General features: G+C 41.9%; 1 protein-coding gene across 1 annotated transcript in view; it reads left to right on the forward strand.

The window, feature by feature from the left end:
- Positions 1-21923, forward strand: part of LOC126457360 (schwannomin-interacting protein 1 homolog) — a 1975729-nt gene that overhangs the window by 34398 nt on the left and 1919408 nt on the right. The gene's annotated exons all lie outside the window — the stretch shown is intronic.

Below are 21923 nucleotides of genomic sequence, written 5' to 3' on the forward strand. Positions count from 1 at the left end.
CTCCATCTTTCTCCTTCCTTCTATTATCGTTAGAGTGCGGAAGCGCTGTAATAAATAAGTTAGAAAAAGCCTTGCGCAGGATGTGATTTGGAGGGGGAGGGGGGGATGTTGCTGCTCGGTTTTTATTTGAACTAGGAACACGGGGTGAAAAACTTTTGGTTTAGCGCGGACCAGCGGCCATTTGTATAGTCACTCGAACATCTCTTTTAATGTACGTATTTTACAGTATATAAAGAAAATGTGGACGAAGAACCGGAGCAGTGCCTAGGCAAATTGTGCTAATCGATTCATTCCTTTTGCAAAACCTTTAATTTGGCTGAAATAAATGCTCAGTTAATGGCACCAATTGTATGCGGACCGTTCGGATTTTACCTCAAAAAGTGTCACCCTAACGTAACTCCGGGATGGACCAACACTGATGGTTCAAATTTGGTGCACCTGTGTATCACTCATTGCTCTACGGTAAGTTTCAACCGTTTGAAAAAGCCTTCCTTCGTTTGGATTTTACGTACAAAAAAACGTTTTTGTGGGAGGTTTTTAAAGCCTGCTACTTCTATGTTTCAAACTTATATGAATAGGTTCAAATTTTGCACGGTGGTAGATAAATGGACAAACGCGAAAAGATTTTTTGATCTAGCAATCTTTATCTGTTGTGGAGATACAATGGTTTAAAGTCGAGATGAGTGTAGCACGTAAAATTTGTTCTTACGTGAACTGAATGCGCGGAAACGGTTTGAAGTGAATTAAATACGTAAAGGAATGCATTGTTACGAAGAATTTGGAAGCTCGCTTTCAGAAACACGGCTTGATTCGGATTTTACGGCCAAAAAACATAGTTTTCGTGATTTGTTTTTCGCAGGCCACTTGTATGTTTCAAACTTGTGTGAATCAGTTCAGTTTGTGTAAAGGAGTAGACAAATACGTGTACTCGTAATTAATGGCCGTCGTACTGTTTTGTGAAAGCTTTAACCGTTTCCACGGTATAAGCAACATGGCTCGAAAGACAATAAATAACCTTTACCGAATCAATCGTCCCCAGAGCCAAATGGCTGTGAGCACTATGGGACCTAACTGCTGTGGTCATCAGCGGTCGCGCGGTTCCAAACTGTAGCGCCTATAACCGCTTGGCCACTCCGGCCGGCTCCCCAGAGTCAACAAAAATCTACATCGGTTGCCGCGCTATGGCGGTCTAATATTAAAATTGTGGTAGAGTAAAAATTGGGAACGAGAGTGAGGAATGCTCATATAACAGCACAAACAGTCGATTGTGTTCTGGGTAGGGTTAGGGATGTAAAAGATGGGAAGTGAACTTTCGACCTACCTAGCAGTATCAAAGACATTTAAATAAAAAAATCTTGCAATAGTTGTGTTGTTTCACTAGTTAACCCTAACTCCCCGGCGGATTGAGCTCTCTTAGCTGCAAGATGCTGACACGCCTGTATTTTGCAGTTTATAGGCTAAAGTTCATGATCATATGCCCAAAATCCAGAAGATTTACTAGCCTTAGTAAACAATGTACAGTACGGCTGAAGAGCATAAATGTCACAGCTAAAGTATTTTTGGGGGGGAGAGGGGGGGGGGGGGAGGAGATTTCTGGGTATATACGTCGTACTGCATGACATGACAAATACCATGTTGTATGACATAGTGTAATGTTGAACGACGTGACATAATGTATGTTGCCTCTTTACTTGACACCATGCATTATATCATATGGCCTGGGTACTAATAATAACAGGTAAAACTGCTAGAATATGTCAACATGTTTTGAATTAAATGTTTTTGGAGCTGTCAGATAAGTGGGAACGCTATTTTCATTCTTTTACATCCCTTACTCTGTCTAGGACACGTTCGCCTTTTTTGTGCTATGACAGAAGCATTTTTCATCGTGTTATTTTATTTTCAAAATTTGCTGTTTAAATCTGATTGAAACCTGCGAAATACAAATTTAAAACTGTTGACATATACGAAGAGAAAATATACTTCAAACTTCATTCTCTAAATTATGAACAACAGTTGTGAACTAGACCACTAAAGATCACTCTCATCTCTCCAAGAAATGCTGGAAACATTAGACTATTTCAAAAATAAAATACTTATTTGAAATAATTAACTCGAAGAACAGTAGTGGAACAGTTTTCGTAGCTGGCCATATCACATGGTAAGACTAAACGTTTCTGATAAGCCCAAACACAAATGGTTATAAAAACTAATAAATGTTGCACAACTTTACTTTATTACCCTGTGCTTATATATCTTGTATTCCTAATAACATTTACAAACACTGCCCAAAAAAAAGCAACACCATTAACGACGAAGTCATTTTATTAACAAGTGGGTGGTAGCCTCCTGGCAGTAACACAGGTGGATATTCTCGATGCAAACGATCGTAAAAGTGCCAGATGGCATCCTGCGATGGACTGTCCCAAGCATCTTTCAGATTTTGTTCCAGTTCGACAATGGTTCTCGCAGGCTCTGGAGAATGAGTAAGTTACCGCTTCATCACGTCCCATAAGTGTTCAGTTGGCGAGAGATCTGGCGACGTTACAGGCCATCACGAACACCACTGTGGGTCGCAGCTGCCGTATGTGGACGTGCATTGTCTCGGTGGGAAAGCACATCACCTTTCTGTCGAAGAAATGGCAGAAGAATGCGAACAACAACCTGTGCAATGCAACGGGCACTGGTTACTTAAGCTACACAGACACTAAATGTGACAACGAGTTGTAACTGACGATCCCCTAAACAATGAAGCCTTGAGTGGAATTGGCGAATACACTCCAGAATGGGCCGCTCACCAGGTCTCCGCCGTACCTGTGTACGTCTATCACTCGCATACAGACAAAACGTACTCACGTCACTGAAGACAACAGAGCATCATTAGCTTCTCTAGTCGACTCTTTCACGACAGCAGAGAATGCGGGCTTGATGTCATGGTAAGAGGTACACGTGATCTAAATCCTGCTGCAGAGCTCCTTGATGTTGTTGCTGGTGCATCATGTACCCGGATTTCAGCCCTGATAGTTATTCGGTCGGCCATCGCTGCTCGCACAGTTTGTCTATCGTGACATGCTTCGGTACTACGCGGACATCCAGAACCTGATCTACAGGTGTGGAAATACTCCACAGTCCATTGTTGAAAGCAACGACGCACCACCGATAAACTGTGCCCCATATCTGTGGCAATCCGTCAATACGTCCAACCAGCTTTCCAGAGTCCCCGTGTGTGACACTGTTCAAATGGCTGAGATGTACGTGCTCGTGGATGAGTCATGCTTGTACCCTAGAGTGAATGTTTCGTACACTTCTCACCTCTAAACTCAGCCCAGTTACTTCTTAGAGAGTCAAAACAGATAGACTTCCTGAACGTCGTCTGATCGCCGATGACCAAAAAATGGTTCAAATGGCTCTGAGCACTATGGGACTTAACTTCTGAGGTCATCAGTCCCCTAGAACTTACAACTGCTTAAACCTAACTAACCTAAGGACGTCACACACATCCATGCCCGAAGCAGGATTCGAACCTGCGACTGTAGTGATAGCGTGGTTCCAGACTGTAGCGCCTAGAACCGCTCGGCCACCCCGGCCGGCGCCGATGACCATGACAAGTGAATCACTAACACTACTACCCATCAGTATGCCCATATTATACTCTGCTGCCACTAATTTGCAGTCCTTAAGGGTCTTTTTTTCTGGTAGTGTATATTTTGCCTTTGCTTGCAACCACAGGACTGTAATTGTGGTTGATGACAATATATACGTTACAACCTGCGCTATCTATAGACCACGAATGAAGATGGCCAGTTACATGTACTAACATGGATACGTAAACATAAGCATAGTTTGTGGCCAATGCAATACAGATTGCGCTATACGAGTACGCCTTAGAGATAGATTCAGTATTTCGACGTGTCACAGATTTAAAGGAACTGTGAGTAGTCGTTGGCAAATTAAAGCTTTCTGAGTCCACGTGCGAGACGAACTCGGGTAGTACAACTGATATTGCCCTCCTGCAAAGCTTAATTTTCCAGTATATACATCTTATTAGGTACACAGTTCGGTGACGTGCCATGAGTGACGGGCAATGCTACCAGTGAGCTCCTCAGGTCACCGTATCGTTGCTATGTTTGGGCGTAAACCGGCGACCACCACGCGGCGCGATGCTGTAAAGATGCTGTGGTGAGCTACGCGTAGTTGGTGGTTCGTGTGACGAAACAGCAGAAACCTTGATTAGTAAGCAACGTTTGGGTCCCCTGTGACCCACATCTGCCGTTACATTACTAGTTTATAAAATCCTAATATTTTTAAAAAAATAACACAGGTTCGTGTTTGTACTTCTTTTACAGAAAATATTGTTTTCATCTTTTACTTTCTAACCCATAAAAATATATAGATCTACGTCTCCGACTACCAGAAATAACTTTTCCTGGACCCTCTACAACTTCCCATGTCTCAGTGACGGGCGGTCCGTTTGTCGTGAGGCTGTGAAGCGTCGTAATCCGTTAAGACCGATGAGCCATTGGACGCCGTTTCTCTCGCGGTGACGCAGAAGTTGATAGCGCTGCAGATACCGGGCCGTCGGTGGCGCGCCGCCGCTGCCCCCGTCGCTACAGCCCTAGTCCGATTAAAGTTTTTCCGGAGGACGTGGGGGGAACTTCGCTTTTATCTGGGACAGGGCGGCACACACCAGCCCGTGCCAGATGCCGGACACCGCGCTTAAACTTTCATCCCCAGCAGCCGGGAGTTCTCGCTTAGCCGTCTCCTGCCACGCTGGTTGCTTAGCAGGTGCACGGAACTCTCCCATGTAACGGTGACGCTATACCAGTCTTTTACGAACAAAACCGTCCAGACCGCTAAATAAAATTTATTTATTTATTACAAAGTTTCGGCATCTGCAATCATCAGATAATTAAGATAAAGAGAAAATGAAGCTCTAAAAATTTAAAAAGTTAAAAGTATGTTTTGAAAGGTACTCTCAGCGCAAAAATTTGAACTTGAGAAAAGTATTAATATCTGTACCTAACTGTAGCATCAACTAACAACTAGTTTTAATATTATACAAAGATACAAGTCCTAGTTGAAAGGTGACGCAAATGAGTGAGACATTGCCCTTAGATTTTACTTTTATTTTATCATTATTATAATTTTCCCTTCCCCTTCAACTTAAACTTATGAAATGACAGACATAATTTAAATTTCAAAATAATCTACACAAATAAGTACGATTGCTTAGTGACGATATCAAATTTATAGATGGGAACTACCAGTCCAAGTCGATTTTATCTACATTTAATTAGTATGCAACTACTGTTTTAATATATGTGCAAAGACCATCTTGTTTTCTCTCTTTATTGTTCTTCATCCCCCTCGCCTCATATAGGAGAAAGGTGTGCCACTCTGCAGCCTAGAGCAGTTACAGATGAAGAAATGACAAAACGTATTTAAGTATTCAAAATTTTGAAAAGGTTTTAAAATAAGATGATTACAAATATACAGTGCGAATTTAATCGCTTAAAGTTTAAAAAAGAACTAAAAAGACTGAAAAGTAAAAAGACAGAAGAGAAATTTAAATGCTTTGGAATGAAAGAGCGACGTTCTGTAAGAAGAAGCACTGCACTTTCACTAAAGAGCTGAAGGACCTGCTCTCGCTGAGGAAGTTGTTTGGGGATTAAACGTTAGGGTGGCTTTGACTATAAATGTATAAACCTTTGAGTAGTATCTGTAGAAATAGCGTAAGTGGTGAAGTAGATGAAGACGGAAAGGAAGGACAAGTTAGGTCGGTCGGCAGGGCAGTGGTGTCACGAGTGGAAGGAAGGGAGTGAAATGCAGAGGGGATCCCTGACCTTGAGCGGAAATAGGTTGGAAAGGCTGCAACTAGTGGGATGGTAAATGTCTAATCGGATTTTATTGTCCAGGAAAGGTAGTATGTTGAACGTTGCGTTGATGTACGGCTGGTGGGATGTGTTCATAACGGCGTGGCAGCATACCAGGGTTGGTAATCAGAGGGGAAAAATGGGTTTATGAGAGTTCACCTTATGAATAGTGTTCAATGTGCGTTCGGAGAACTGTGAATTTTCTGCGGTAGAGGATCCACTTCAGCGAAGGTAGACGGTTGCAGCAAATAATACAGACTGCATAGCGTTCTAAGATATCGAAGGACTTACAGAACATTTTTGGTGCAGATATCCTTGCTACATTTGCATAAGATAGGATGGACCAGATCAAGGTTTTGTAGGTGTGGAGGATAGTGGTTGGTGTAGACACCAAGTTCTGCAGTTAGTAGTTTCAGTAATATAGTCTATTGTGGGCTTTCTGTTCGATGGTTACTGTGTGAAATTTTCGTGTCAGTTGCCGGTCGATAGTTAGTAAACTGGATCAGACGGTCGTAAGTGATAAAGAACAAGTCATCTAGGCGGAAGGTCCAGCCTGTAATTATTTCCTGAGTTCTTGAAGGATTCGATTTGGGGAACTATTGGTTACACCAGTAGGTAACCTGACTGAGCTTGGTCTGGAGAGATCGTTGGGTTTTCTGGAATGTATGGTAGAGGGCGATGAAAGTGGTGTCATCAGCTTATTGAAGGAGATGAACTGGTGCGGAGGGGTGGAGGTGTTTTGGGCATATTTGCAGCATACAGGAGATAAAGAAGAGCAGAGAGGACAATGCCTAGGATCACTCCTACAGTGGGATGGAAGGTACAGGAATTGGTATTCTTGACGAAGGATGGGATATTAGAGCGAGAGAGGATGCAATACGAAGAACATAATTAATTGGAAATGCATAAGTCTGAAAGGGAAACTCGAATGCCATACATGGTCGTAAGCTTTCTCTAGGTGTAGGTAGACAAAAATAGCGAATTTACTGGCGTTGCACTGATAGTGAGAAGTAAAAACAGGTCATCAGAGGTGCAGGTGGGACGGAAGCCTCGATGGTGAATGGTAAGGGGGTAGCGTTGTTTCAGTTGTTGACGAATGCATCAGGAGAGGATGTATTCGAAAACCTTGCTAAACAGTTGAGGGGGGAGGGGGCGGTAGGAGGAGGTACCAGTAGGTGGCTTTGTGCAGTTCGAGAAACAGTTGGCTTATGGAATTTTCCGTAGTTGAGGATAGTAACCCAAAAGCCACATGAAACTCTGGTAGTAAATACATTTGACATTACCAGAAGGTTGCGATTATAAAAGTATTAAATGGTGTTATAATTACACTTGTTTAATAAGTAAAAGAAGTGTCTCTTATGTACCGACACTGAGCCAAACAAAACACTGAAAAATATAGACTTGTGAAACAAATTATAGAAAATAAACAATTTGTTCGTTAAATTCACCTATTTTGAGAAAGAAGAGCAAATTGATTTTCAAGGCAGGCCGTTTGCCGTGCAACCGGCACCAGGTCCGCCGGCGCAGCAGATGTGAGGCGGCATGTTGCCTAGTCAACAGCGGGAGAGCATGCCGCAGTCAGCACACATCACACTTGCAGTTCTCCATAAATAGCAAATGCACCAGTTAGAGCTATATTCACAACATTCATTGAAGACTGTGTGTAGTGGGTAAACATTACGAGGTCTTCCAGTATGTTTAAGTGACGTCGCTTTCGGGCTCTATTTAACACTTTCATGCTGTCACTTGCCTGACCTATCGTATGCTTCTGCAACTATTAGTTGACGCCTCGATTGCGTATAGATTCTGATACTGACACTCACACTTGTTTTGCAAGTTTAAAGCTCTTTGTTGTGTGTACCTTTTAAATTATTTCTTAATTATTAATGATATATATCAAACACCTGTCACACTTGTGTTGTCTTCATTTAATTGCGTATGTCTCATGATAGCAGATGCTGAAACGTCGTCATAAATAAATAAATAAATTTTATTTAATGATCTACGTGGTTATAGTCATAAAATATTCATGATGATCGCGGACTCATGCCGGAAATTTATTTCTTTATGAATGATGTGATGCAGATCGAGCTGAACATGAGTTGATTATATTTTTTAAGATGAAAAGGGTCGTGATACGGAGTATTTTGAGCGCTAAATTCAGCAACGGACATTTAGAATATGAGGTTACTCCAGATTATGCTATAGTTAAAATTAAAAGCTATTTAGCTTCTCCAAGATTCAAAAATGGTTCAAATGGTTCTAAGCACTATGGGAGTGCTCTGAGGTCATCAGTCTACTAGACTTACAACTACTTAAACCTCACTAACCTAAGGACATCACAAACATCCATGCCCAAGGCAAGATTCGAACCTGCGACCGTAGTAGCAGCGCGGTTCCGGACAGAAGCGCCTATAACCGCTCGGCCACAGAGGCCGGCTTCTAAAAGATCCAAGAAAAAGAGAACTGATGTGAGTGAAATTGAGAATCCTACTAGTGGGGCTCCTTATGCAGTTAGCTTATACTGTAGTTGCAATTAGAAAATACGACTACAACTTTAAAACAGCTATTAGTTTTCTCCAAGCAACAGCAGGTAGCTGAGAAGAATGGCACCGTCAGTAAACTGAAAAGAAAAAGTAAAATGAAAGGAAAAAGGAAATGAAGCCAAGGCAGACAAAGGGCTCACGATGGTACTACTATACAACGAAGATTACATCCGCAATACTCAGGAATATTTCAGGTTAGCTGGATTACAGAAAAAATGGAACCCAGTTGATTTATTTCAGGGCGAAATGAAAAAGAAGATGGAGGCATTCAACTTCTTATTTGCGGGTAGCAGTTTTAAAAAGAGACAAAATTATGAATCCATCTTTACTGGAACTGCATTCACAAATTAAGTTACCTAACAGTGGCCATCAATAGTGAACAACAGGTCTTCTCCAAATTTTAAAGTAAGTAAGGAGTGCAATAAGATAATCAAAATGGCATATACCATACGGTATCCTTAAGTGTTACGAACAGATAGGATTGGCATAATTTGTACCCGCAATTAAAATCCCAGAAGGGGCTATCATAGCATCTTTTGCCATCATAAACCTTTATACTAATATACCTATCAATGAGTCTGTTCGAACAATTAGAGAAAATTTATTGAAGTATCAATAGATTAGGAGAGAGGAATGCGTGGAAGTAATGGGGCTTCTGGAATTAGTGCTTTCTACAAGTGCTTTAAGTTTGACGACCGCATGTATCACGAGGCAGATGTATTAGCAACGGCCAATAGTTCATCTGGGGCAACTGCGGAGATATTTAAAAAAGACCAAGAGAACTGATTCTTTCAAACGAATCAGGACGTAGAACAGAATATCGTGTGTCATAAGAGATATATCGACGACTTTTTACTATACAGAAGTATTGGCGATGAAATACAAGATCCTGATAGGAAGATGGGCGTCATACACCTTACAATTATCTACACGGCTGAGCTATAAAAAGATAAAAACATAACCTATCTGATCCTCTAGACATTGTGATCAATAACAATGATTTGAAGCACAATACAGGTATACACATGAAGCTAACCGATAATGCGAAATCATGTCATCCTGAAAAGTATACCTTTTTCGACTCTATGACACAGAATCTTGAAGTTACATTTGGACGAGGACACAACTGTGAAAGAGCTTCAAACAGTTGTGGAGATAGGTCAGGCAAATAGTTACAGAATGGTGACATGTTCAAGATGTATGAGAAAATTAGACATAGAAAATGTAGTCAAACTATGATTTGTCAGAATAATAAGATGTGCCACTTGGAACATTTAGTGGCTCACATTCTGAAAGCATCGCTCACAGCTTCAAGAAAGCTAATATCATCACAGGCATTCAAACCTAAAGTAACATGGGAAATACGTTACACCACAAAACTGGAAAAAGTCACGACAAATAGTGTGACCCAGGAGAGAGGTAAATAAACTGGAACGATTGTAATAAATTTTATGTGGGACGGACAGGGAGGAAATTTGACAAGTTATAGGGAGCACGCCTACGATGGAACCGATAGCATGCTGACGACACACGCACTTGAAAAGCGTAAGACAGGGCAGATGACTGAGTGAATGAAAGTGTTTCGTAGAGTCCCAGAGGGACGAGTCTTAAAATTACTGGAAGACCTAGAAATGTTTACCAGAAAAAGGGAGCTCCAGTAACAAGGGTGTGAATTTAGCCCTAACCGCTTTTTCATTATTTTTTGAGAAATGCGGGTGTGACGTATGGTGCCTGCGGCGTGTTCTGTCATTGTTGAGTGGGCCACACCTCGCGTCGCGGCTGCTGCGCCACCGGAGTTCTACATCTACGTCCATACTCCGCAAGCCACCTGGCGGTGTGAAGCGAAGGGTACTTTGAGTACCTCTATGGGTTCTCCCTTCTATTCCTGTCTCGTATTGTTCGTGGAGAGAAAGATTTTCGGTATGCCTCTGTGTGGGCTCTAATCTCTCTGATTTTATCCTCATGGTCTCTTCGCGAGATATACGTAGTAGGGAGCAATATACTGCTTGACTCCTCCGTGAAGGTATGTTCTCGAAACTTCAACAAAAGCCCGTACCGAGCTACTGAGCGTCTCTCCTGCAGAGTCTTCCACTGGAGTTTATCTATCATCTTCGTAACGCTTTCGCAATTACTAAATGATCCGGTAAAAAAGCGCGCTGCTCTCAGTTGGATATTCTCTATCTCTTCTATCAACCCTATCTGGTACGGATCCCACACTGGTGAGCAATATTCAAGCAGTGGGCGAACAAGTGTACTGTAACCTACTTCCTTTGTTTTCGGATTGCATTTCCTTAGGATTCTTCCAGTGAATCTCAGTCTGGCATTTGCTTTACCGACGATCAACTTTATATGATCATTCCATTTTAAATCACTCCTAATGCCCACTCCCAGATAATTTATGGAATTAATTGCCTCCAGTTGTTGTTGACCTGCTATATTGTAGCTAAATGATAAAGTATCTTTCTTTCTATGTATTCGAAGCACATTATACTTATCTACAATGAGATTCAATTGCCATTCCCTGCACCATGCGTCAATTCCTTGCAGATCCTCCTGCATTTCAGTACAATTTTCCATTGTTACAACCTTTTGATATACCACAGCATCATCCGCAAAAAGCCTCAGTGAACATCCAATGTTATCCACAAGGTCATTTATGTATATTGTGAATAGTAACTCTCCCCTGCGGCACACTTGAAATCACTCTTGCTTCGGAATGAGAATGACATGCTGCGTTCTGTTATCTAGGGACTTTTCAATCCAATCACACATTTGGTCTGATAGTCCATATGCTCTTACTTTGTTCATTAAAGGACTGTGGAGAACTGTATCGAACGCCTTGCGGAAGTCAAGAAACAAGGCATCTACCTGGGAACCCGTGTCTACTGCCCTCTGAGTCTCGTGGACCAATAGCGCGAACTGGGTTTCACACGATCGTCTTTTTCGAAACCCATGCTGATTCCTACAGAGAAGATTCCTAGTCCCCAGAAAAGTCATTATACTCGAACATAATACCAGTTCCAGCTGGTTGTGCGGCAACTGACCGGCCTCAGGAAACAAGTTGCTGGTTCTTCCGCAAGATGGAGCTGTCTTCCAAAGTATTTGAATTTAGTAATCAAATCGTTTTAGTTTCTATACGCAGTTTTACAGTTCTACATATTTTATTGTATGTGTGCCTAAAATTTACTTCATGAGGCACAGTGTTTTTTATTTATTACACAAGTGTAGTTACAACACCTAATACTACTTTTGTAACTGTAGCCTTTTAGTAATGTGAAATATATTAAATACCAAATTTCCGTGTGGCCTGTGTACATATATCGAGGGTTGGATTCCCTCAGTTCTAAGTCGAAAGATTACACTATCTGGGACACACTTGGGGTGCAATCTACGGTTTGGAAGGGCCTGTTGCTGTTACCGCCCGTCCGTCCGCCTGCCTGTTAGCCGTCGCCTGGAGCTCGCCGCCACCGACCGGACCTCCCAGCGCCTCCACCGCTCCTACAGGATCTGCCGCCCGCCACCTTCCTCTCTACCCCATTCTTCTCTCAGCCTACCCTATCCAAAAAACTTACTTTGTTCCCGCCACTTCCCACAAAAAGTCACCGACCCTTGCCATCCCGCCGCCGTCTCCATCTATACCACTCCTCCTCCTGTCACCCACATCCTAGCCCACACCTTTGTACTGTCCACTCTGGACCCCAAGTTCCTTGACGCCCATACCCTCACCATGGAGATACAAAATTATCTCCCAGGTGCCCCCATCTCCCAACTGATTCCCCACAGGGACTCAGTTCTCATAAAGTCCCCCTCCCCCCTCCTTTCATATGGAACTCCTTCGTGAACTCCTGCGCATCATGTTCGATCCCCACGTGTCACTGACACCCTTCCTCTCCTCGCCAGACCCAGCCTCCCTGTCGCCCCCGAACCTACACCGTAGTGATCACCAAGCTCAGCCTGGTGCCAGCCGGTGTGGCCGTGCGGTTCTAGGCGCTCCAGTCTGGAATCGCGTGACCGCTACGGTCGCAGGTTCGAATCCTGCCTCGGGCATGGATGTGTGTGATGTCCTTAGGTTAGTTAGGTTTAAGTAGTTCTAAATTCTAGGGGACTGATGACCACAGATGTTAAGTCCCATACTGCTCAGAGCCATTTTGCTCAGCCTGGTGATAATGGAGGATGAGGTGCTGGCTGTACTAAACTCACAGCCTCACAGCCTTTTCGCCATTTTACAGTTTTTTAAAAAGTCACCGTTGTATCGCTTGTTTTTATTGTTCATCTTCTCATTACGTTTTTCAACTCTTCTGTAGACTGTAGAGTGGCATATTAAGCTGCTGCCAGCCCCCTCTCCACCCCCCCTCTGGGAGGGGGTCGAAAGGAAAAAAAAAAAACAGTGGCCTTTGTAGACGTTGTTAACAGGTTCAAAGAATAGATGTCATCGACTTTAGGTGAAAATCATTTGGATTAAATGTCCTGATCTGTAATGTTAATGTGAGTAGTAGGCGATTTACTTATTTTATTCGAATTTTGTAATTTGATTGTGTGTATTTGTTCAAAAATCGCTCAAATGGCTCTGAGCACTATGGGACTTAACATCTGAGGTCATCAGCCCCTAGAACTTAGAACTACTTAAACCTAACTAACCTAAGGACATCACACACATCCGCGCCCGAGGCAGGATTCGAAACTGCGACCATAGCGGTCACGCGGTTCCAGACTGAAGCGCCTAGAACCGCTAGGCCACACCGGCCGGCGTGTAAATTTTAATTTAAAGTGTGTGGAAGGGAATAAAAGTTAAATATGAAGGTAGCGTCCCCTGAACTAGCGCCACCTGTCTGCTGGATCCTGTAGTTTTGTATGAGTTTTAAACCAGTTGTTAGTAGACCCCTCCCCCCCCCACCCCACCCCTCAATTAGTTATAGATCTTAAAATGCACATTGAATCTTGTTTGGCAGGTTTAAAGTATTTTCGTGAATATTCATTTTGCAATATTTTTTAACTTTTTAAATTTTTGTAGCCAGTGGTTCTTCATATTCCTTTCATTTTAATTACAGATCTCTGATGGTAGCAGTGCCGAAATATCGTAACAAAAACCTTTTATTTAGCGATCTAGATGGGCTTATTCATAAAATACTAATGATGGTTGCGGATTCATACCGGAGAACTGTTTCCTTTATTAATAAGCTTTACCAGTCTCCATACTCTTGGATCGATTTCCATACCGCTCTCTGCTCAGTAACTGATACTTAATTTCCCGAGGCAGCAAGTAGCAACTTTCTCGCTAAGCGGTAGGCTTTGGCACAATTATTTTTTTCAATGTAGGTACATGTGGAGCAACACTGAGAATCAGTTGTAATCTTAATCTGCAAAATAGATCTGTTAATATAGTGTTTCATTCAAATGGAGAAACTAGAGGATATTGGCATCATAAAACTTATTTTGATACTGCGGAGAAGGTGAAATGGGATAACTAGGCTAATAGTATGAAATATGTTTTGCAATAATCTTGAAATGCCTTATCGAACATTAAAACTTTATACAGGATGAGCAATAATCCTGTTCACTCCTATTTGCTCTAGATTGAGAGGTCTGTGTTTAAACAAATAAAAATACATAATCCTAGACAGTGAAATTATTTTAAGAATTATCAACTAAGACACTAAAACAATTTCGAAAATGAAAATTCTCTTAGTAAGATGAAAAGCACAAGACAAATAATAACGATTATGCTGTAATTACTAGGACGTGATTTTGTGTGCACAAGTAACTTTACGCAGGAGATTTATTAGGGCAACAGTTTAATTACAATATTATAATAAATATGATCAAGGACATTCAAAAGGTTCCACCAACAGAATACTGAAGTAAGGAGTCGCTACTTAAGGTTACAGTCTAACTGGTAGCAATTGTGACACAGTGGAAATGAATAATAGGAATATGTCTACCAGTAACAGATCCGAACTACATTGAACTGCCCTACGAGACCCCCAACAACATTTTATGTCCGCATCGCTGACACACCGAAAACCACAGAGGAGGGTCAGCCACCGTCCCTTGCACCAAAAGTCACTCCCAATGAATGACATCCAGAAACTACAGCTAAAAACGTAACTATCGACAAAGTGAACAACATGCTATTGTTTAACTGTGATCACAGATGTGTGAAATAAATGGTTCAAATGGCTCTGAGCACTATGGGACTTAACATCTATGGTCGTCAGTCCCCTAGAACTTAGAACTACTTAAACCTAACTAATCTAAGGACAGCACACAACACCCAGTCATCACGAGGCAGAGAAAATCCCTGACCCCGCCAGGAAACGAACCCGGGAACCCGGATGTGTGAAATAAGTTACGCCATTAAGTAAACGAGAAACGACCCTCGAATATACTACACGAAGAATTAAATATGAATAGACTATGTGAAGGATGTATACTGTAATTGTTTAACGCTAACAAATAGCATAAGTGAATACGAATTTCTCAGCAATATTTGCGACACAACTGTTTCGTTACTGTGGATAAAAAGTGGGTAAAAAACACGGAACCAACCAGTGAATGGAAGTCGGTGTCATCCGTCGGAAGACTTTCTGAGATGCAAAAGTGATGTTATCGATTACTTTTGAAATGCTTTTGCAATGACTGATGACTACTTACGTGAACTTGAAATACTGAGGACATATTGCATTCAAGGTAAATGGCACAATGTCGAGATGTAAAAACATTGTATTTTTATATAAAGGCAGACTTCATCATTCCCGAGTCGAAAGCTTTATCTTCCTGGAGTGATTTTCAATTTGACGGAGAGAACGTAAGATATTAGAATTCAAATTATTTTTTGTAGGCTCATGCTACACGGTTCCAATATATTTAAAGAACACCATGGAACCACCAGAATCTGTTATAATTTAAATTTATTCACAGACTCTTAGTTTAAGTCAAGTGACTATGTTCAGGTCATGGAGTAACACAGAAAGGAAGATTCTTTGCCGTAAAATAAATAAGTGTGTTTGGTTGCAACAACGTTCAAATACCATCAGATTTTCTATAGACCTCATTATTTATTTGTACGCAAGTAGTGTGGTGTTAATATACCCCAGCAACCTCTAGGCGTGTGAGTTGGAATGACAAGAGGCGACATGCAGAAATATTCAAAAACGACCTGAATCAGAATCAAATCCATAGCTTTTGGTATCGATTACGTTACACCCTAGAATTCTCGGTGGAAAGGGGTGCAAAGACAGTGAAATATAGTATACTTCCATAACACATGAAAGAATTACTAGAAAGACTGGCAAATGCATCAATCGCTATCCGAAAATAAAAGAAATATTGTTACAGTATGGCAGCCAGAGGACATCTATGGCTGGGGCCTTCGGGTGAAAGGACGTGAGATGAGCGTATAACTCAGGAACGCATGGACCAGTTTCAATCAAATTTGGTATGTACAGTCGTGGACAAAACGAGCGAGACCCCTCGCCTTTTCGTTATGCTGATCCGCACAACTTTAAAGTCTGCTACACAGCATAACAGGCAAGGCGACGAAGTGCTACCAACATACGAGTACTATGCACAGGCGTGAAATTGAAAAACTAATCGAAATTTGTCAGACTTTTTCCAATCACGTGTAAAACTATATTAATGCTGATTAGTGTGTTAACCACATCACCTAAATATAAGATATAAATGAAAGAAGAAACGCTAATTAGCACGAACTGTACTAATAAAAATGAATTTCAGCTTATCGAGATAACATAACTGTTTTATTAAGACAAAGTACCCCAGATCGTTACGAATTAGTAAAATATAATGCGCATTCGACTGTGAAATAGTCTGTGCCAATGTTCAGACCAGTCATACTGGATTACCGTTTCTGACTTACCATGAAAGTGTGCAAATTTAGCAATGCGTGAAAATTCATACCGAAATTCAGTTAAAAATCATTCAGTGCCACACTTAAGTCTATTCAGTTATTGACGGAAGCGGAAAAAGTAGGCAGTAACAAGTATGAAATTCTAGAAGAGTTTCATATCGACATCCACAGGGCGCCGATACGGAACAAAGGTAGCAATAAAACGTATTGGGGGGCGCAAGAATTTCTTAAAATTCCTTTACTGATAGTCTATCTGCCTCTATCGAGATTAGAACCGAAAACAAACAAGACCTCCCTTGCAGTAGCAAACACCTTTCACTATCCTAACAGACAACCCAGGCAAACAGCCCTCTATTACTACTCCATACATGAATAGGCCGGCAATTTCGCAACGAAAATGGCAAAATGATCTGCAGTATCTGTTGCATAGAGCGTTCTGGACTCAAAAACATGAATTGTCTACCTTTATGTCTCCGCTTATGTGACAATCATTCTGAATGTTTATCGAAATAACAAAAAACTGTTATTAGCGAGTAAATTTAGTAGGATAATTCTGCCCCACCCTAGGAAACAAACGGCGACGTAGCTGCCAAAGGTATTCTACAATGTTTCGAATTCTACATTAGATGTGCCACAGCCAAAAACGTTCATTAGCCGAAGTGTTCCTTAAGGTAGCTAGCAATGGGAATACTCCCACATTTAAAACTCAGTGGCATTAATAGTGGGATCTGAATTACCACGTGTATAGGCAAATGGATTTTATTTGCATTGCTGTAAACGTGATTTGGATCGAAAGCGTAGCTACGATTAATATGCTGAAGTATCGACTGCAACTGGAACATTTCGAATAAAGAGTAGGGAAAATTATTACGTGGCCCTCATTTTCAGTAACTGTGGTAGCTATTTTCGTTGCTAGGATTTCGTCACGTAAATCGGTAAAAATGGAACCCTACTAGTCTCACTTTCTTGACCGTCTGTCTGTCTACCCAACCCTTAAAACCCGTTTACCTCGAGTACGGGTGGACATAATAAGCGGAAATGTATTGCACTTCCTGCGGTATACGGTCCCTTGGTGGTGTAAAAAGTGAGCTATGTCAACGCAATCTAAAGATACAGTCATTTATGTAAAGAAAATTTACGCGAAAGGTAAAAAAAAATGGCTCTAAGAACTATGCCACCAAAATGCTTAGGTCACCTGTCCCCCAGATCTAGAACTACTTCAACCTAACACACATCCATGCTCGGGGAAGGATTCGGCCTGACGGAGCAATGAGCCGCGCGGTCCTCGATGTGACGCCGTTGAGCGCACGGCTAACCCGCGCCGGCAAGCTGTTAATATCATCTGGTGTTGCCAAAAAGTTAATCACTTCTGGTGAATGATTTTCTGCGCAGTTCATTTAAGAAAGAATAACTAAAATATATTTGATGTTACGGAAGAGGAAGGACGCCTAATTCATTTCCCCTTGTCTTCATTCATGATGTTAGATTCGCAATCTCAGCGTACGTACCCATAACCACTCTTTAGATCCAAGACATAGTCACAGATATGCGAATACAACACATTGGCTTATACTTGAGGTGTTTCGTTTCCCACGAAGTGGTGGCAGACGATGCTGTGGCGTCTTCGAAGCGCGAGTTTCGCCAGTGCTAGCTATCTCAGGACATCAGCTGAGCGAACGTGCATAGTATGTTGGTAGCACTTCGTCGCCTTGCCTGTTATGCTGTGTAGCAGACTTTAAAGCTGTGCGGATGAGCATAACGAAAAGGTGAGGGGTCTCGCTCGTTTTGTCCACGACTATACATCACTATTTCTATAACAGTCTCGTTGGAGTAAAATACCACTGCTAACACTAGAGATGGGGGTGACAAGTACAAACGCCCGAGAAGGACCGACTGGTATTTCTTTCCTGTAAAGCACCAAAAATATGAAACTTGGTTCTATCTCTTAACTCTTACTTGATTCAAGTGTGTGATTCAAGTCTTTAAATCTGAAAAATCCATGCTGTTCACGGGGTCAATTGTAATGAATAAACTTTTTCAAATTTTATCCAAAAAATCATTGGCTCTAATTTATTTTGAACATGTAAACGTGCAAATTTATTTATGTACATACTTCTAAAGAAAGAGGCATTGCAACGCAATCCGCGCATAGCTAGCTACCACGTATATTTTTCATTGGTCACAATCTACAACGCTCTTAAGCGTAATGTCTCGCTAAAACTGAATCATTGAGACATGTCATATTTTGCAGTTTATGGTAGGAAGAATTTATACGGTACTAAATACTTGTGACACATGCTACAATTAAATGAAGTTATTTATTTGACGCAATCGAACCTTCCTTAAACTTGATGTGTTAATTTGTGACTCGGTGACTCGAAGATCGATGCTTGAGAGAAATTGACTACATGTGAATTAATATGCGTTGCGAGAGTTTTGGTCGTTCCATGATGTTATTGAAATACACTACTGGAAATACGACATCGATGTTGATCCGATGATGGAATCTGCCCCTTTGGGGACAGTAGATGTACTGATAAGTGACTCAACAAAGACTGCCAACAGATAGCATAGTGGCATAGCTACCAGAACGCCATCTGTGCTTAGGTTTTAACTGGGAATGCTCATAGACAGAAGGCTCAATGTGGCGCAAAATTGTGAAGCAAGCAGGAAGCCATGCCACGGAGACTCACTCGTGTTTTCCTACAGTTAAATGAGCGAGTTTTGAAGGGCTCATATTGTGGCTTCCCAGTAGCGGGGTGGACCTTTCATAGAACAACGACTCAAGTTGGGCGTCCTGCGTCAGTTGTGCAACGACGCTGGTATCTGTGTTCACGTGAGCATTCTCACACCCGTAGACGGAGTTCTGGACGTCCACGCAGCACTGACATCCGCCAGTATCGTCATAATGTTAGAACAGCAATAGTACATCGTACAGATACTACAGCACAGATAAGAGAGATTGTGAACCCAGATGCGTCATCACGAACTGAAGGGAACCGGCTATTAGCAGTGGAACTACAGGCAAGCACACCTCTAGTCTGTCTTCCATTCACGCCACAGCACCAACTGGTGCCGATAGAGGATCACTTGTACGATGGAATGACGCGCCATGGTCTTCACCGAGGAAAGCCGGTTCTGCCTGCACTCAAGTGATAGTCGTTTGCACGTACGGCATAGATCTGGTAAGCGCTGCCTCGCAGAGTGTATTCGTCCAAGACTCACTGCCTCACACCAGGCCTTAGCGTCTTGGATGCGATAAGCTACAAGTCTCATTCACCTTTGATACTTCTGGATGGGACTCTAGCTAGCGCTCGGCAAGTGCAGAAATTTGTTGGACACGTTCTTCTGCCGTTCTTGAAACAGGAAAGTAATATGTTGTTCCCACACAATAATGCTGCGCCGGCAGGAGTGGCTGTGCGGTTCTAGGCGCTACAGTCTGGAACCGGGTGACCGCTACGGACGCAGGTTCGAATCCTGCCTCGGGCATAGATGTGTGTGATGTCCTTAGGTTAGTTAGGTTTAATTAGTTCTATATTCTAGGCGACTGATGACCTCAGAAGTTAAGTCGCATAGTGCTCAGAGCCATTTGAACCAATAATGCTGCTCGTGAAACTGAACTGGCTGTGCAAGACGTGCAGCAACGTCCCTTGACAGCAGTACCTCCGGACGCGTCTCCAACCGAGCACATGTGAGATATGATGGGACGAGAAGCGACTTGTGCGACTTGTCAACCAACAACTCCTGCAGAACTACGTGAAAAGGTCGAGGAGGCATCGCATAACGTATCCCAGGACAGAATTCGCCATCTGTACGGTCAGCTAGGCAATTTTTGCGCAAATGATCGAAATTGTCACCCACGTTGCGAACAGGCCTGAACCTACTATACTGTTGTTCTAAATGATAGCCGTGTCATACTACTACTACTACTACTACTACTATTACTATTTTATCCTCCATTAAAAGGTTTTTTACTCATTTTGTGCTCCTTAGAAAAATCCAAGAATCAATACCCAATTTTTATAAAAACATTAATGTTGTCAACAACATTAATTATATTCCCGATTCAAGTTATCACCAGAGATGTCTGAACTGGAAAACAGATGTGACACATCAGTTCACAAAAAGTTTGTATGTTCCGATATCAAATAGCTCTAACAATGCTATAATAGTGATTGTTACTATGTGGACCTAAGTTTCCGTACCATACGTGCACGAATTTCCAGAACTGACGAAGTACTGTGAACTCAGTGAAAAATTGCCTATTTTAAGATAAGCCTTATTCGATTCCAATATTAGTTCAAATTTTAAGGATTGTCATACGTAAACAGATAAATCAGGCGTTAAAATCCTTCTTGATAAATGTATGCGAATTTATTTCTCTTAATGAGACTTATGCTGCTGTCGAGACTACTGGAAAGAAATTGTTGAAGTACTTCTCACGTGGAAATGTTCCTCCCTGTAAAGGTCTTTTTGATGCCTGAACAAATAATGGAGGCGAGCTTTCATATTTACGAGTGATGCAGCAAGAGCGTCCAATGTTCCCACCCTGTGTGGGCGAATCAACTGTTGCGGGACAACCACATCGTTACAGATCTCATCTTTGGGTATCGCATCAAAAGAGGCTGTTGAATGGTTCAAATGGCTCTGAGCACTATGGGACTCAACTGCTGAGGTCATTAGTCCCCTAGAACTTAGAACTAGTTAAACCTAACTAACCTAAGGACATCACAAACAACCATGCCCGAGGCAGGATTCGAACCTGCGACCGTAGCGGTCTTGCGGTTCCAGACTGCAGCGCCTTTAACCGCACGGCCACTTCGGCCGGCGAGGCTGTTGACTAGCCTGGGAAAATAGACAATAATAAAGTCAACAGGTGACCTGTTTTACGTCCCAGGAGATTCTTCTTTATGCTTTCCAACCAAATATTATCTTCTTCTCTTGCACGACAGAAAGCTAATAGAATGAGGTATAGACAGCTTCGTTTAAAGCCGTGGGAAAGTAATAAGCTAGTGCTTCGGGTCAGGTGACACTCAATGGTTTAGAAGTATCAACTACTTTTTGAAATAAAAACAATCTGATAATTAAAAAAAAAACATAATAGGGCGCACAACGATTTTGCACATATATGTGATTCCTATGAGCTCACTATCCATACTTGCCAATCCAGACAAACAATTCAGCCCAGGACAGTGCCTGAAGAGTAGTCTACAGAGGTGATGAGACATTCTCAGTAGAGTAATGGAGAGTCGACCTCCTTCCCCGGGAACTGTTTCCACATAATTACTCCCCAGGAGATAATTCAGCGAGAGTGCTTTCATTTCTGGGGTGAAGCATGATTTTTCAGTAAAGTATTCTCCCAGATTAAGCAAGTATGGCAACACGTTTATATGTGTGAGACACGCGATTATCGACGTATATTTATCCGTTAACCATCTGTAAAATAGTTGATTTTAAGAATGGCTTATTGAGAATTAAGCGCTACTGGCTACTTAACGAGTGTAATTACTTGGATTTCATGCATTATTTAAAATCAGGACGAAACCAGTTAGAGTTATTGTTCCCTTTACAGAGAATTGTACGTCATACGATGAAAATATGAAAAGAAGCACATCCGACTTTGGGCACTGTTAATTG

The sequence above is a fragment of the Schistocerca serialis genome, chromosome 2 (genome assembly GCF_023864345.2).
Source record: "Schistocerca serialis cubense isolate TAMUIC-IGC-003099 chromosome 2, iqSchSeri2.2, whole genome shotgun sequence".
Lineage (NCBI taxonomy): Eukaryota > Metazoa > Arthropoda > Insecta > Orthoptera > Acrididae > Schistocerca > Schistocerca serialis.